The following is a 16,180-nucleotide window of genomic DNA, read 5'->3' on the forward strand; positions in this document are numbered from 1 at the left end:
TACAAGGAAAACAAAGGAGCCAGTATCAATGGATTGTAGAGTGGTTGAAGGGGAGTGTAAAAAGTGTAAAAAAGTATAAAAAGATTGGAGGGGCAGGAAGGAAACAGCTGCTAAAGGCTTTTGAAAGCCACACATTCCATTTTAGCTTTAATCCTGAAAATAATAGGTATCACTAGAATTTATTAAGTGAGGGTATGAGATGATAGGGTCAGGTCTACACTTTAGGAAGATCATTTTCCCCACAAAGTGGAAGGTAGGAAGACTAACCAGCAAATTATTTATTGTGATATTTCAGTAGTGAAGTGATGAGTGCCCCTGTAAGAGATGGGACAATGTCAGAGGTGTGAGATCTTTTAACTCACAATCACATTTTTGGCCAACTTGGGTTTGGCATTCTCAGGGTCCTCAGACACAGGTGGCTGTTCTCTTCAGGGGGGAGCTAGTCTGTCATGGATGGTTTCTCATAATTAGCATAAGGATGACCCACACTCAGTAACCTTGGATGGCAGCTGTTATCTTGCAATAGATAGGTGCTCATAATTAGCCTGAGAATGATCTCAGTGTGGGGAGAATAAAAAGAATACCTTATTTTTTCCTCAACTTAAAGGAGCAAAGTATAAACATTTTTAACTCTATTTGGAAATATCTATGAAATGTCTACTACATTAATTCTTGAATTGTAGAAAGAGTCAAATTCAAGAAAACTGATTTGATACCTTCTCTGAATTGTATACACTATAATGAGTCTGCTTAAAACAAGCTTAATTCAGAAGGAAAATAGTGACCTTTTGCAACTGGAAGCATGCATGGTGTAACTGTCTCTTAAATAGGAAATATGACATCTGGTCATGAGATATAAAAGAGAGGTATAGCTTCTTTGGAAGGAAGCTAAAAAAAAATCTATGACCCCCAAGCATTTTTGACAGGCTCATAAAATTGTTGCTATCTCTTTTTTTTTTCTGTTTTAATAGGTTAAACTCATATTTAAAACTATATTTCATGTCCTCAAATTAGCTGCATGCTCTCAGATCATTCTCTTCTTTCACCTCTTATAATTATGACTCTTTAGACTCTTAGCCATAAATTGTTCCATGGCCTAGAACCATAGAATCAGAACCTCTGAACTGGAAGGTAATGTAAGACATCATCTACCTTGAGCCATTCATTCAAGAGAAGGGAGGAATTGTTTAGATGGCATTGTTTTTCACCAGTTTTTGTCTCGTCTTCTCAGCAAGAGAAGGCCTCTAAGCCAGTGATAAGGGAGGTTATTTCTTTCTTTTCCCCTTGTATCTAACAATTATCACATGGAAGATAGATAGGCAGGTACTATAGGCAATTAGGTAAGCAGGTAATTATATGGGAGGGAAGGAAGGAAGGAAGGAAGGAAGGAAGGAAGGAAGGAAGGAAGGAAGGAAGGAAGGAAGGAAGGAAGGATGGAAGGAAGGAAGGAAGGAAAGGAGGAAAGAAGAGAGAGAGGGAGGAAAAGAAGCAGAGAGTAAAGAAGAGGCAAATAAGCTGGCAGGCTGATGGGTATGTCGGTAAGTAAGCAGGTAGGTAGGTGGGTAGGGTATGGCTGTCAATTTTTAATATATCCTGGAATATATAAGAACAGACATCCCCAAGGTGGGTGGGGTGGTTGATTAGGCAAACAAAAAAGATAAATAACTGTGGACATGTTCCTTATAAATGTCTGATGATTTTCTGTGACACATCATGGTCATTCAGTTCTGTCCAAGAGGTTAGTAATGAAACACTTTTCACATTCCAGCTAAGCCAGCTCTGATAAATCCATAAAATCTGGACGATGGTTATTATTTAAGGGGAAGCTAATTTGTAAGAGGAGAATCCTTCACACAGTGGATAATCCCTGATAGTCATATAAAGCAGCAGTACTCTCCCTCTAGTATCTATTGTTCTTAGGGAGAGTGACCAAGCTCCAGAGAGGTCCTTTGCTTTTCAGGTGAGAGTCCATAGTTTTCAACAGAGTGAAAACATCATTATTAAGAAGCATGGCCTAGTGGAGAGTAAGATGTCCTCAAAACCAGGAAGATCTGACTTCAATTCCTGCCTCTGTATTGATGTTTCACCCTGGGCAAGTGACTTAACCTCCCATGCCTCTGGGAAACAATGACTAAATTGTAGAGCAAGTCACTTTTGCCCAGGGTGTTTCCTACAAAAATTTCCATCAGAAGTCCTGACCCTAAATTCATGTGTCTTTATCCCTCTTTTATTAATGAGGCACCTGAGACCCAGACATCACCCAATTTCCTGGCTGAATTGTCATACATGGTATACTCAATGGGGTGTACAGGTGTTCAGGTAAGACTAGTGCCTCTAGTGTAAGGGCTGCTTTCCACCTTTGGTTTTCACCTGCCATCCACCCTGTGACTTCAAGAAGCTGTAGCATGCACAAAGGTCACACTCTAGTAAATCATTCTGGCAAAAAAGCTAAACCTGGTTGAAGGTAATTGCCCAGGTCTCAAATCTATTGTTGAGTTAGGGGAGTGATTATCACAACTGTGAAAACTTTCTCCAGCAGAATCAGCACATATGAACAATGTGTTTCAATGGGCCATGTAAGTGATAAAAGTGTGTGCTGTGGAGTTCTTAAAGCTTGGTTAGACTTCAAAAACGTCAGGGTCATCCACTGTGTCCCAAGCCATCATCAGTCATCTTGATTTCAGTCTCACCACTGCATTCTGACGACTGTGGAAGACAGAGTGAGGCCAATGACTTTGCTCAACTCTGCCTCACTTAATTCTAATTTATGCATGAGTCAAAAGACATTACCCATACCATTTTTACCTACCACAAAGTTTTGTGGTGACAGGCAAGTGAAAAGCAGCAGGTGTAGATACCATGGGAGCTATCGTGACATTTCTGCCAAGATTTGGTACAAGTCATAAGGTTGTCTTCTCACTGGACTCAAGCAGCAGTGAGATTCAGCAGCTATCTGGATGGCTGAGCAGTCTTTCTAAAGCACCTCACAGCTCACCTCCTGGCTTCAGGAAGGAGCTAGAAAAGGTGCTCTAAAAATTGCTTGCTCAACCTCAACTTAGCCTGCTTAGCCCAATAGTTGAGAATGACACCTTGTAGTCAAAACATACACAAAAATATATACAAAACTTTTGCCAAGATGATTCCACCCACCATCAGTATGTGGAATGCTTGCATGCTTATGGACAATAAGAAATCCAATAAACCAGAAAGATGAAGAGTTATTGTTGAGATAGAACTTAGCAGGCATCACATCTAAATAGCAGTCCTGAAGAAAACAAGGCTGGCAAATGAAGGGCAGCTTACTGAAGCTGGAGTTGGACACATGTATTTCTAGAGTGACTGCGATAATGAGGAGACAAGCTGGGTTAGTTTTGCAAAGAAAAGTAATCTAATCTAATCTAATCAATCTAAACTAAACAAATCAACAAGCTTATATGCCTTCCAAAAGGACTGAATGACTGACTCACAACAATGTGATTGGCACTTGCAGGAAGGCAGTACACCACCATTATCAATGCATATGCTCCCACTATGATGAAATCTGATCAGGTTAAAAAATATGAAATATGAATATCCTTATCATCAATGGGCTGAAAGAGGACAGACTTATAATTCTGGGTCACTTTAATGCCAGAGTAAATACAGACTATCACATGTGGCAAGGGATCCTTGGGAGAAGTAGAATCAGGAATTGGAAGAGTCACTCAACACTGCAGACTTATGTGACTTATGACCTTTTTATCACCACCACTAAATGCAATAAAACTTTGTGGGTGAACTCTCACAGCAAACATTGGCATTTAATAGATTATGTGATTGTAAGGAGAAGAGACAGACAGCATGTGAGACTGATAAGATGATGTGTGACTCAGAGTGATGGACAGATCAAAGACTTATCCTCTCCAGGCTGGACATGTACATTCAGCAAAAGTGGTGGCCTCAAAGCAAGATAACTACCAGAAGATTTTATGTCAACAGATTAGAGTGTTTCCTGAAGTGTGACCAGTTTGTTGTTAACTTGGAGGGGAAACTGAGCCAACAAACTGTTGGCAACAATGGAGCAGAAGAAGAATTGGAAGCTTTTAGAAATCTGTGGTACAGAACCACATTTCTTCATCTGGGACAGAACACTTGCATATATCAAGATTGGTTTGATGAAAATGATGGAGAAATATAGAAGCTCCTAAAAAAACAAATGACAAAAAGAAATCCATAGAATTTGCCAGCAGGATTGTTTGTCTGTCTCTAAGAAGGATGTGTTTAACTACATCAAAAGTAAAGTGCAAGTGAAGCTTAGAGATATGCAGGACAAAGCAGATAAAATTCAGTTTCAAGCTGTTATTAATGCTCTGGAATGCTTTTATGTAGCCCCAAATGCTATTTATGGGACAAAAACCTATGGTACATCTTAACTACTCATTGCTGTTGAAGCCACATGGATTGATGATAAGGACATGATTCTGGAGAGATTGACTGAACACTTTTATAATATTCTCAACAGACTGTCATCAAGCAATGCTGATGTCACTGACTGCACTCCCCAGGTTGAAACATATTCCTCTCTAGTGGAACTTCCAACTGAAGAAGAGTTTTAGAATATCATTAGATTCTTTTTGTATGGCAAAGCACCTGGTGCTTCTTCTATTCCATCTAAGATTTACAAGGCGGGCGTTCCATCACTAAAAAAAAAGCTGACTGAAATCTTCCAGGTTATATCATAAGAGGACATTATATCCCAGGAATTCAAGGATACCTCCATTGTCCATCTCCATAAAAGAAAAAGGACAAAGGGGGTGGGTCTCTTTCTTAGTCATTGCCAACTTCAAACATATCTTGTTTTCTGATACTCTCCCCATTACTCTGAGCATTTTCTTTAGGGGATCTCCTCTTCAAGTGAGCTCTCAATGCTAGTGCTGGCCAGTGGCTTCAGAATAGAAAGAAAGAAATACAGAGACAAAAGGATAGAGAAAGAAAGCAAAGATGGATAAAGAATGACGGTAATAGAGACTATGACAGAGCGACAAAGGAAAACATTTATTATTGCTTTACTTTTTCCCTTTCCTTCTCCCTTTCCAAAACAAAGTAAATGTTGATGGATGAAAGCTGCCTAGTTCACTTGGGGTTTAGGGGCTAGATTTCTTTCTCAAAGATCAAACTTTACACCCACTTCACTCTGGAGCTCATAGTTTAGACAACAACAGGTCCCTGCAACCCTGTGGGTCTTTCTCTCCAAGTTCTATTTCTTTTTTTAATTAAAGGGGCCATCTCTTAACTCACTTCTTAGAGGCATTTTCACTGAATGGGTGTTACCTCACTCAAAGTAAGAATATGAAAAGACCTTAGCTTAAAATGGGGACTGTTTCTCATTGCATCCTGGGCCATCTCCAGTCAACCTGATGACTATCTAGCTATTGGACCCATATAGCTTTGGAGGACAATGTTAGGTTGGTGCTATTGCACAGCCTTCCCTTACTCAAATTGAAATCAATTGCAAGTCATGTCATCATCTCCCTGATGTCATAGCTCTCTTCAAGAATGAAGGGCAAAGGACAAACACAGCAACTTTTTGCAAGTCACTATACTAAGGAATGGAAATACAAATGCAAAAAACCATGACAGTTTCTATCCTCAAGGGTCTTGCTTTCTAATGGAAGACAATGTATACTTAGAACCTATGTAACTTTGAGAAAGTCATTGAGTCCTTCTTAACAGTTTCCTGATGTATAAAATGAAATGATTGATATCTGAGGTCTTTTCCATATTTAGTTCTATGCTACTTTGATTTTAAGTGGTCATTTTTTTCAAATGAGGTGAAAGTGGACCACAAAGCCCTTTTAGACATGGAGTACCCTGGACACATTTACATAAGGAAGGGTCAGAAATCTGTGCCTGAGGATTTACAGTGTTAATGGACTTGGACCTGGAAGTGAATCCTCATACTCATTTAGGAGACAACTGAGAAAGGATAAGTCATTCAAGATGGAGAAGCCACTGAATAAGAGACAATGAGGAAAGGGCCAATTAAGGAGGAAGCCCTTCTCTCTAGAGCTCATCCCTCCCCCCCTCCCCCATCAGCCATTGGCAGCGAAAACCTATCATATCAGCCAGTGGATTGTACAGTCCCATTACAAAGCCAAATCTAGCTGTTGAGAATACTATCTGGTGCCTAAAAACTTGGATGCGGCTTAGAGCATAGCAGGCCCAAAGTCACAACTCCGGGTTCTAGAGCATGGATTCAATTCTTTTCCTAATGTTTACATTTTTGTGGTTTTGTGAGCAAAAATTAAGAAAGTGAAGGCTGTGATCAATCATTAGAGTCATATGACCCATATCAGAGAAGGAGCAGGGAATCTACAGGAATAACTTACCCAGAATGGCTCAACTTTCCACCCAGTGTAGGAATCCAGGCATCAATATCCCTGACAGATTAGCACCAAGTTTCTAAATTAATACTTCCAGTACCATGTAACTTACTATTCCACTAGCTAGCTGCTTATTGCTTTAGACAGCTTTAATTGTTTAAGCACCATGTGAGGGTGGAGAACAACTGTCTTTGCCTTTCTTTGCATGGACGATGCTAAATTCAGTGACTGACGCATAGCAAAACATTGATAAATGCTCCGTCTCTGTGAGAAACAGAGAAATTGATATGTGCTAAAGCATTACGTAATGTTCTTTGTCTCTCTGACACTATCTCTCTGTCTCTGTCTCTCTGTGTTAAGCATTCTTACTGACACACAGTAAAGCATTAATAAATAAATGTTCTGTCTCTCTATCTCTGCATCTCTCCATCTCTGTATCATTTTCTGTGTCTCTGTGTTTCTGTCTCTCCTTTTTTGTGCCTCTATAATAAACATAGTTACTGCTGTATATTAAAGCATTAATAAATGTTTTCTCTGACTCTGTCTCTGTTTCTCATACACTTTACTTTCTCCCTATCTCATTGTCTCAGTGCTAAGCACAATGTCTAACATGATATGAACTTAACTTCGTGTTAAGTTAGTAAGACTATTCTTTTAGCAGCCTCATTTTCAATGTAACTTAAAGTAGTGCCTGGTAGAGTCAGGAGTCCAAAAGGGTCTCAGTAGAGGAATATTAGACTGAATTGAATGAGATGAAATCACAGTTAAATAAATAAAAAAAAATCTTGCGCTTTGGTTCATAAAATCAATTCTCAAAGTAAAATCTGAAGACCATGGGTTACACATTAGTATGCCTAAAAACTGTGGAATCCTAGATCAATATGATTTGGAATAAGTAGATCATCCAACTTCCAATGACTATTTACCTTGAACCATAAAAAATATCAGGAAAGCATGGGAAATTTGAAAAATCACATTATTTAAAATACAGTTTTTGGAAAGAATTGGCAGGCAGTGAAGGCTGATACCAATAGCCAAATGGATTCTGCAGTATTCTATAAATTACATTTATCCATAATCTTTGAGATTAAAAATGGAAAAATCCCTCCTGTGGTTGTAACCCAGAAATTGAGGAGAACAAGTTAATTTTAGACATTAGAGTTCACCTCTGTGGTCTGATTGAATGATAAAAGATTACCACAAAGGGGCAAAGGAAAAAGCATTACAAAGCACCTACTGTGTGCCATATACCATGTGTGCTAAATGTTTTATGAATATTGTCTCATCGGATCCTTACAACAACCCTAGGAATTAGGTGCATTATCCCCATTTTACAATTGTAGAAACTGAGGCAAAGAGAGTTAAATAATTTGCCCGAGGTCACATAGCTAGTGTCTGAGGCCAGATTCGAAACCAGTTCTTTCTGACTCAAGACCCAGTGTTTTATGCACTGTTGTAGCATATAACAGCCTCAGGAAATCCTATTTCACTATTCACATACATGAATAATTAAAGATAAAATGACTAACAATATCAACACTATGTCTGTATCTCAAAAAAATCAGAGAAAGGAGAAAGAACCTATTTGTACAAACATTTATAACAGCCTTTTTCTGGTATCAAAGAATTGAAAACCAAGATGATGCCTACCAATTGGGAAATAGCTGAACAAGTTGTGATATATGATTGTTACAGATACTATTGTACTAGAGCAGGGGTATGAGAAGTAATGCCATAAGCCTCAGGCCTTTCTTCCTTAGGTCTGCCCTTGGTCTCCACCTTGGGCTCTCCTCTCCACTCCCAAGGCACGACTATGGCCCCTAGCCACATTTTCCCTGCCAATGATCTTGCTCCCTGTGGTCTCCTGGTGGCTCTCTGCCCTGGAACTGAATGCAAGAACTCTGCTCTCCTACAAGTGCCCATAGCCAGCAGGGTCCCTGCACCTCTGCTACCGCACTCACCAGGTGTGTGTCAGTTCTTTTTACCCCACAACCACAGCTGGGGTACTTCTGATCAGCAGAGGTGTTCTTGGCAAGCCTAGATAGTTGGAGGGTCCTTCACCCTTCTCTTCCTTATCACATCCCTACACTCTCCCAGAGAGGAAAGTTTCTAAAGCCAAGGCTGCCTCTCCCTACCAGTTGCCACCAGGGCTTGTTTTTGATTCCACAGAATTGGCCTGAAGGTGTTTGCCCTTCACTAAGGCTGAACCTCTGCAGCTGGAGGTCATGGATTTCCCCTGTCTTCTCACGTTGTCTGAGGAGGACAACTGCTTTACCTTGATGTGTTTCTTGCTGCTGCTTTACATTCCCTCTGAGGCAATATACTGTCTTTCTCTGCGGAGGAAATTTGGAGAGCCAAAAGTTTTCTGACCTACTCTACCATCTTCCCAGAATCCTCTCCAAGTTTTTTTTATTAATCTACTCACAATGATGAACCTCCCTGTCTCTAATGATCCTCATTACCAAAATGCAATAACTACACTGCCCTCTTCCTCCTCTAACAGGCTACGTGATCACTTCAGAGGTTAAGTTGCAAGGGATGGTATCACAATAATGGAGCAATTGTGATGCCATGGATCATCTACCAATCACCTCGCAGCTCAGCTTGCCTTCCCCTAGTAGCTTTCCTTGTATCATTCATTTATTCCACACAGAATTATTAAAAGCTTATTATATACCTGAGACTATCCTAAACATTGGAACTAGAAATACACACACACACACACACACACACACACACACATACACAGACACTGTCTCAGTTTTCAATGCGTTTAAGTTCTACTGAGAGGGAACATGATGCATGGAGATAAGTCTACTGAGTATGAAGTAAACTTTCCCTCTCCCACCAGGCGGTTGGATGTTAATAACTTGGAGAATAAGGAAAACGTTTGGATCAGAGGTGGTGTGTAAGTTCATCCTCTGAATAAGTTCATCCCTGTGAAATATCAAGATGGAGGAGGGCATGTGAATGTAAAACATGCCAGATAAGGTGATGGTCTGTGTAAAATCATGAGACAGGAAGGTTTATGTAAGGAATAGAAAGGAATACAGTTTAACTGGATTGTAGAGAACATGATAAGAAGTAAGGTCAAATCAGCATGGAAATATGGTTGGTTGGTTGGGTGTCAGGCGTAGGGTCCTCAGGGGGAACCAGTACCTTTAGTGTGATGGCTAGTTTAGAGACAGAGTATAAAGTGGTTTTAAATGCCCAGAGTAATAGAGATTTTCATTTTATTTTTAGTCTAAATATCAAAAGCAACCACTGAATTTTCTTTATAAAAGATGTGACATGGTTTGATCTGTGTTTTAGCAATGTCAGTTTTATAACAGTGTAGAAGAAACATCGAAGGCACAGAGAGACAGGAGGCAAGGAGACCAATCAGGAAATAAGTGTGATTGTGCTGGTGAGTATGATGAGGGCCTGAACTTGGCTGTTCTCCATTTGAGTAAAGAAAAAGGGACTTAGGTGAGTTACTGGGAAGAGAGAAGTCCTGGCAACTAATTGGCTATGTGAGATAGGGACATTGAAAAATTAGAGATAAATCTGAATTCATGAGCCTTGGTGAATGATGAATTTTTCAAGTGTGGTAGCTTTGGATAGAGAAGGGAAAGATAATGAGTTCTATTTTGATATGTTGAACTTTCGTTCCCTAGTCAATACGTGGATGGGAATGCCCACTGAGTAGTTGGTTATGTCTCCATGCAGTTCAAGGGAAACACCAAAACTAGGTGCCAGCATCCCAGAGGCAAATGAGCTATATGTAATATCATATGGGAGGTGACAAAACCAGCAAGAGGAGGGTATAGGGATAAAAAGCGTGACAAAACCAAATCAAATGGCATGCCCACTGTTACAGTGTGAGATATAGATAATGAGGTAGCAGGGGAGACTGAGGAGTGGAGAGTCAGGTAGAAATGGAACCAGGTAAAGGTCATTTCACAAAAACTGAGGGAGCAGAGAGTGCTCAACAGTGCCTAATACTAGGCAGTTCATGAGAAACAATCATGAAACTGGGATGAAAACTGATTTATTTATAGGGATAGCCCAGGTGAGAGAACCATATATTAGCATCTTCTTTTGAATGAAAGTTGTTTAGGGCATAAGTGACTTTCCTTGATTTGCAGAAGTAATGTACATGTGAGGTGAAACGAATACAGATCTTCATGACTCTGAGGTTAATTGTACATTTATTACAAATTTATCATTCTTCCCCTCAAAAAGTGCATTAAATATGTATTGCCCTCCTGTAATAGTAATTTAAATGGAAAGATCTTTCTCCTTCATTAATAGGCCCATATCACCTGCTTAAATCACCTGGATTTAATTCTACCACATGTGGTGGGAGGAGCTTGCTGAACAGGCTGAATAGGAAGCGTGGAGCAGAACCAGGTGGAAGTGAGTGAGCTGGGTGGAGGTGGAGGAGAGAGGACACAAGTGGATAGGCAAGGTAAGGCTCCAGCTTCTGAGCGTTTGCTTGTGAGAAGGTCCTAGCAGAGAGGGGAGGCTTGGGAATGGTTTTGACCCCTGCTGTGATCATGGTTTATTGACTTCTTGGTCACTATGATGGATTTTGCTTTCTGTTTCTGGAATTTGGCTTTCTGGCATCTAAATAAATGTTTTTCTTCTGTCTTCTGTATGGAGAGTCTGTTATACTTTGTGACTGAGAACTATGCCAGCGTATTCATACTCACCACCAGTGCTGTGAATATTGCCTTGGTGATACACCTTCTCATACAAGCATGTTGTTATATCCAGGTTCATTAAAATCTAGAGTGATGGAATCAAAAGCCCGAAGGCTGAGGACTTTCATGGATGGATTTCTCTGTACTTTATTCTGCAAGCTGACATTCTGGAACCCTTTGACGTAACCAAAATTTCAAGGCAACAAAAGTTCTTCCCTGGTAGAGAAGACAGATTTCCCCACATCAGCTTGTTTACTTAGCAGAGGTAGCTAGATCAATGAGCCATGTGCATGCCTAGGTCAAGGTAGTGAGGTCATTCAAAGTGTAATCAAGAATCATAGTATCTTCAGAACACCAGAATTGCAAGGTGGATAATTTGGGTGCATGTACAAATTCTAAAACTCTATCTTGAAACATGGGTGAGTCACTTATTTAAGCTCCCTAAAACCCAGGTTCCTGTTCTGTAGGATAGCAATATTGTACCTATGCCATGGGATTGTTGTGACAGTCAACTGAAATAATTTCTGTACAATCTTTTGCAAACTTAAATGTGCCTAAATGTCAACTATTACTGATGAGGATGATGGTGGTGATGATGAAGAAGAAGATGCTGCTTTATTTCATTTCTTAATGCCTCCAGCATGGGTCATATAGTTCCCTATAATAAGAAGTGGTGATCTCTGGAATTTCCATGAACTTTCTTTTGTCACATGATGAGCTAAGTGTTTGTGTTCATCCTTCATTGCCAAAGAAGACCATGCCATCATAGAAATGCATGACTTGCACTTGACTTTGTTTTGAGTGAGGGAGGGCTGTGCAGGTCACCAGCCTCACTTCTCCTCCAGAGCCATATGAATCCAGTGACCAGATATTCATCAGGATGATGACCCAGCATGAGGCAATTGGGCTTAAGTGATTGCCCAAGGTCACACAGCTAGTGAGTGTCAAGTGTGTGAGGTGAGATTTTGAACTCAGGTCCTGCTGACCCCTGCACTGGTGCTCTATCCACTGCACCACCTAGCTGACCCATGAGTTCAATAAAATCATGATCAACAACCGGACTGATTGAATCAGTAAGCTGACATGCAGAGATTACATCCTCTGCTGAAATAATCTTTCTGACTGGTACACAATATTTAGCTGTGGTATTTCAATCTGGTACTGTTGTGATCTACCAGAGAAAAGGTTTCTGTTTATCACTGATGGACACTCAAATTTCAGCACAGACTAAAACAGATGGACCTAAGCGTCTGCCAGGACAAATAGCATTTTGCAGCTCTTTTTTAGGTGCCATAAATTATAGTTGGATGAGTATAATCTCCAACCTCTGAAAATATTTGATTTGAATACTTAAACTGGAGGGACCACCAGGTCATTGACCAGAGAAGGATAGTCAGTCAGGGGTTTATCACTTTTAAATAACACTTGGACATTTATTGGCCAGTCCTGGGAAGGGATATGGAAAAATTAATAGTACGTTTGATCTGCAGAGATCAGGTTTTCAATTCAGCTTGTCCATTCTACCTGAATAACTGAGAAAGAAAAAATGATGGGAAAGCCAACTAAACACTTGAGGAAAGTTGGGAGCAATGGCCTTTGGTCTCAAAAACCTTTGATCCGATATAATGAAACTCTTCTAGTGGATTTCTAGTCATTAGCAGTAAAGGCAAATCACATTGTAGGAGCACAGGGTTCTAAGTTAAAGGAAGGGGACATGGAGACCAATCTAGGAGAAGCAGCATAATATGGTGGGAAAAGTGGGATTTAGAGAAAGGACCGTGGTTCAAATCTTTCTCTATTACTATGCAACTTTGATTAATCTGAGTGATTTTACTACATATACATATACACATGTATCTATCTCTATACACACATATTATGCATGTACGGATACATGCATATATGGGTGTGTGTGAGGGTAGTGTATATTTGTCCCTTGAAAAATACAGATTTCTAAGAGCAGAAATGTTTCTCTTTTTAGCTTTCTGTCCCAAAACCTAATGTAATTCCTGACACATAATAAGAGATGAATAATTGACTGGTCAATTGTATTTGAACTAAATTTTACATCTGTAAAGTAAGAGGCCTGGGACAGAGGATGTCTAAAGTCCTCTCAATCAAGTAGTCAACAAACAAGTATTTCTGAAGATACCCACTGTGTTCTTGGCATGCTTTTAAGTCTCTGGAAATACAAAGAGAAATGTAAGTCAGTTCTTGCCTTTGAGAAACTTACATTTGTCATTCTAGATCTTGACCTATGATCTTATAAAGTGAATTTTATTACTGAATTTCAGGTCCTTTTCTGGAAAAATGATGGTTTTGCTAAATGAGTTCTATGCATCTTGTATCTTTACAATTCTTTGAACTCTCTCACTCGTTTCATGAGAAATCTGAAGCCCAGATTTAGAAAATGACTTAGAAATACTTATCTTATATCCAGAGCTGGAATGATCCCCAAAACCAACTAATCCAAATTCTTCATTCCACAGAATGAGGAAATCAAGGCCCAGGAAGCCAATGAGGCACTGAAAGTCAACTAGGAGTAAGTGACAGAGAGAGGCTTGTACCTAGATCCTCTGACTACTAATTCAGAGTGTTTTCCTGGACATAATACGCAACTGATAAAAACTCTCTGTACCTTTCTCAGAAGCCAGTATTGTGTCTCTGGGGCATAACACAATTCTCTGTTCACAGTAGAAATTAAAGGATTTTGAATTGAATTGAATTTCCTTAGGAGGTTTCCTCTGATGTTGCAGGCTTCATGAGGTGTTTCAGGAGGCACTATTTTGCTGAAATTTGGAATTAAGTGGAATTCAGAAGCAACCTTGATCTTAAAACATTTTACTGTGCCTAGAATACACAGTAGGAACTCCATAAAACATTTCACATATGGGTTTGATTTGGAATTCAAGGTGCTTAATTATTTGTGAAATCTGGGTCATCCACTAATAATTCAGATGGCAACCAAGGGAGTGCATGGTAAGCTTCCTCTCATGACTTCCTACATGCCTCAATGTACTGACCCAACCCAACTGCCACAGCAGTGCCCATAGCAGGTGATTCAGGACAATCCAGCAGTGTTTAAAAACAGGTGCCAAGTAGCAAAACACTAGGCAAGCAAATTTTTGGCTCCTGATTACAAGCTTCCCTACTACCAGCCTTAATCCACACTGTTTCTCAGCATGTTTGTCATAACCAAGCTTGTTTGCTCAACTGAGACCTGAGGATTAGATTGGATTCCTTTGTTGTTTCAAAAACCAGAACAGTCTGTTAGGTGAAAGTTTGGATTGCCCCACTGTCTACTCCTATTTGTACTGAGGCCTGGGCTTCTTTGAAGACCTGAAGTCATGGGAGTCATGCATCAGCATCCTCACTTCTGGGTGGTCATTGACCAAGAGTCTTAGAACCATCGCTATGAACATTAGCACTGACTTTTTGATTTCACAATTATTTATTGCAACAAATAGCCTTGGTAGAGTGAAAAAGATGGTGTATTAGATGATCTAGGAACCTAAATTCAATTTCCCCTTTTACCATTTACCATCCATTTAATCTTAGACAAGTACTCTAATCCCTTTGGACCTCAGAACTGCAGAATCACAGAACGGCGAAGAATCTCAAAAGATAAATTTCAATCAAATTGGAAGGAGAATCTCATCTATAATGCATCCTTAAAGTGAAGAATCTTCTAGTCTTTGCTTCAGTACTTACAAATAAAGGGAAAACCATCACTTACTAAGGCACTCATCTTTATGACTCTACATAGGTGGTTTGTCCAGAGTTCTCATGGGGCCCAAATAAAATAATTTATGCAAAGGGCTTGGTAAACCTTAAAAGAGAGATAGAAATGTTAATTATTACTATTTGTTTTTATTGTAACTTATTTTGCCCAGTTATATTAAATTTAAATCTACCTCCCTACAACATCTAGCCATTTATTGCTGATACTGACTGGGAATAAAGAGAAAAAAAACAAACCAAAAGCCTAATCCCTACTGCACACATCAATCTTGCCAATGTTTGAATAGCTCTAACGTTTTCCCTAAGTTTTCTCTTCTCCTGGTTAAAATGCTCGTTTTCAATTTGTCTTTATTCAATTTCATCTTGTTAGTTTCATGCCCATTTTTACCTTGTCAAAGCATCTTGCTTCTACTATTTAGAGGTACGACCAATGAGAACTTGAAGAAGTTGTTGAGTAATTGAGGCAACTAGAAATAATGCTGGGCTTGGAGTCAGGAAGACTTGAGTTTGAATCCACCCTAGGACATTTACTAGGTGTATGACTTTGGGCAAGTCCCTGAAAGACTTTTTGGTGCATGTCTCTAATGGTAAAGTGTGAACAAGAATAGCTCCTCCATCCCTGGGTTGTGAGGACCAAATGAAACATTTATAAATTGCTTAGCAAAGCAGCTGGCACATAATAGGGGATAAATAAATGGCAATGCTAATGCTACTCGTACTAATCAATTAATCAGTATTTATTAACTGCCTGATATGTTTCAGCTATTATACTGCTGCTGCTGCTACTACTACTGCTACTACTACTACTAATAATAATAATAAAAATAATATTAAAACCTGCACTTCAATTTTCTGATTTGTACAACGAGATGGCTGAAGCAAAATAAAGTAATTGGACTAGATAATCTCTTAGTGCCCTTCTTATATTTACTCCTATGATCATATGCATCATAGTATCCTCCTCTACCCCCAATAGATTGAAACTACACAAAGAGGCAATATAGTGTAGTTGAATGAGTCATGTTTGTAGAAACAGAAGGCTTTTTACTATCCAGGAAAGCAAAATGGTTCAGAAGTCAGAGGTTCTTGGTTCAGATCCCCTCTTCAATGCACAAATATTATATAAGCAAATGATAAATCCACTCAGGGTTTAATGCTATTAGTTTTTTAATAGCAATGCTTAATGCTATGTAAAATGAGGGCAGTTTGATGAAATGGCCTTTGAGATACATTCAGACTCTTAATCTGTATTATTGTCTATAACCACTGTTCAAACATTGTCTCTTTTACTATATAACTTTATGATTAGAGCACTGGAAAAAATAAAGGATCTAAATTTAAATGCAGATTCTGATACATAAAATCTAGGTATTATTGAAAAAGTGACAACCT

The sequence above is a fragment of the Notamacropus eugenii genome, chromosome 1, assembly GCF_028372415.1.
Source record: "Notamacropus eugenii isolate mMacEug1 chromosome 1, mMacEug1.pri_v2, whole genome shotgun sequence".
NCBI classification, from domain to species: domain Eukaryota; kingdom Metazoa; phylum Chordata; class Mammalia; order Diprotodontia; family Macropodidae; genus Notamacropus; species Notamacropus eugenii.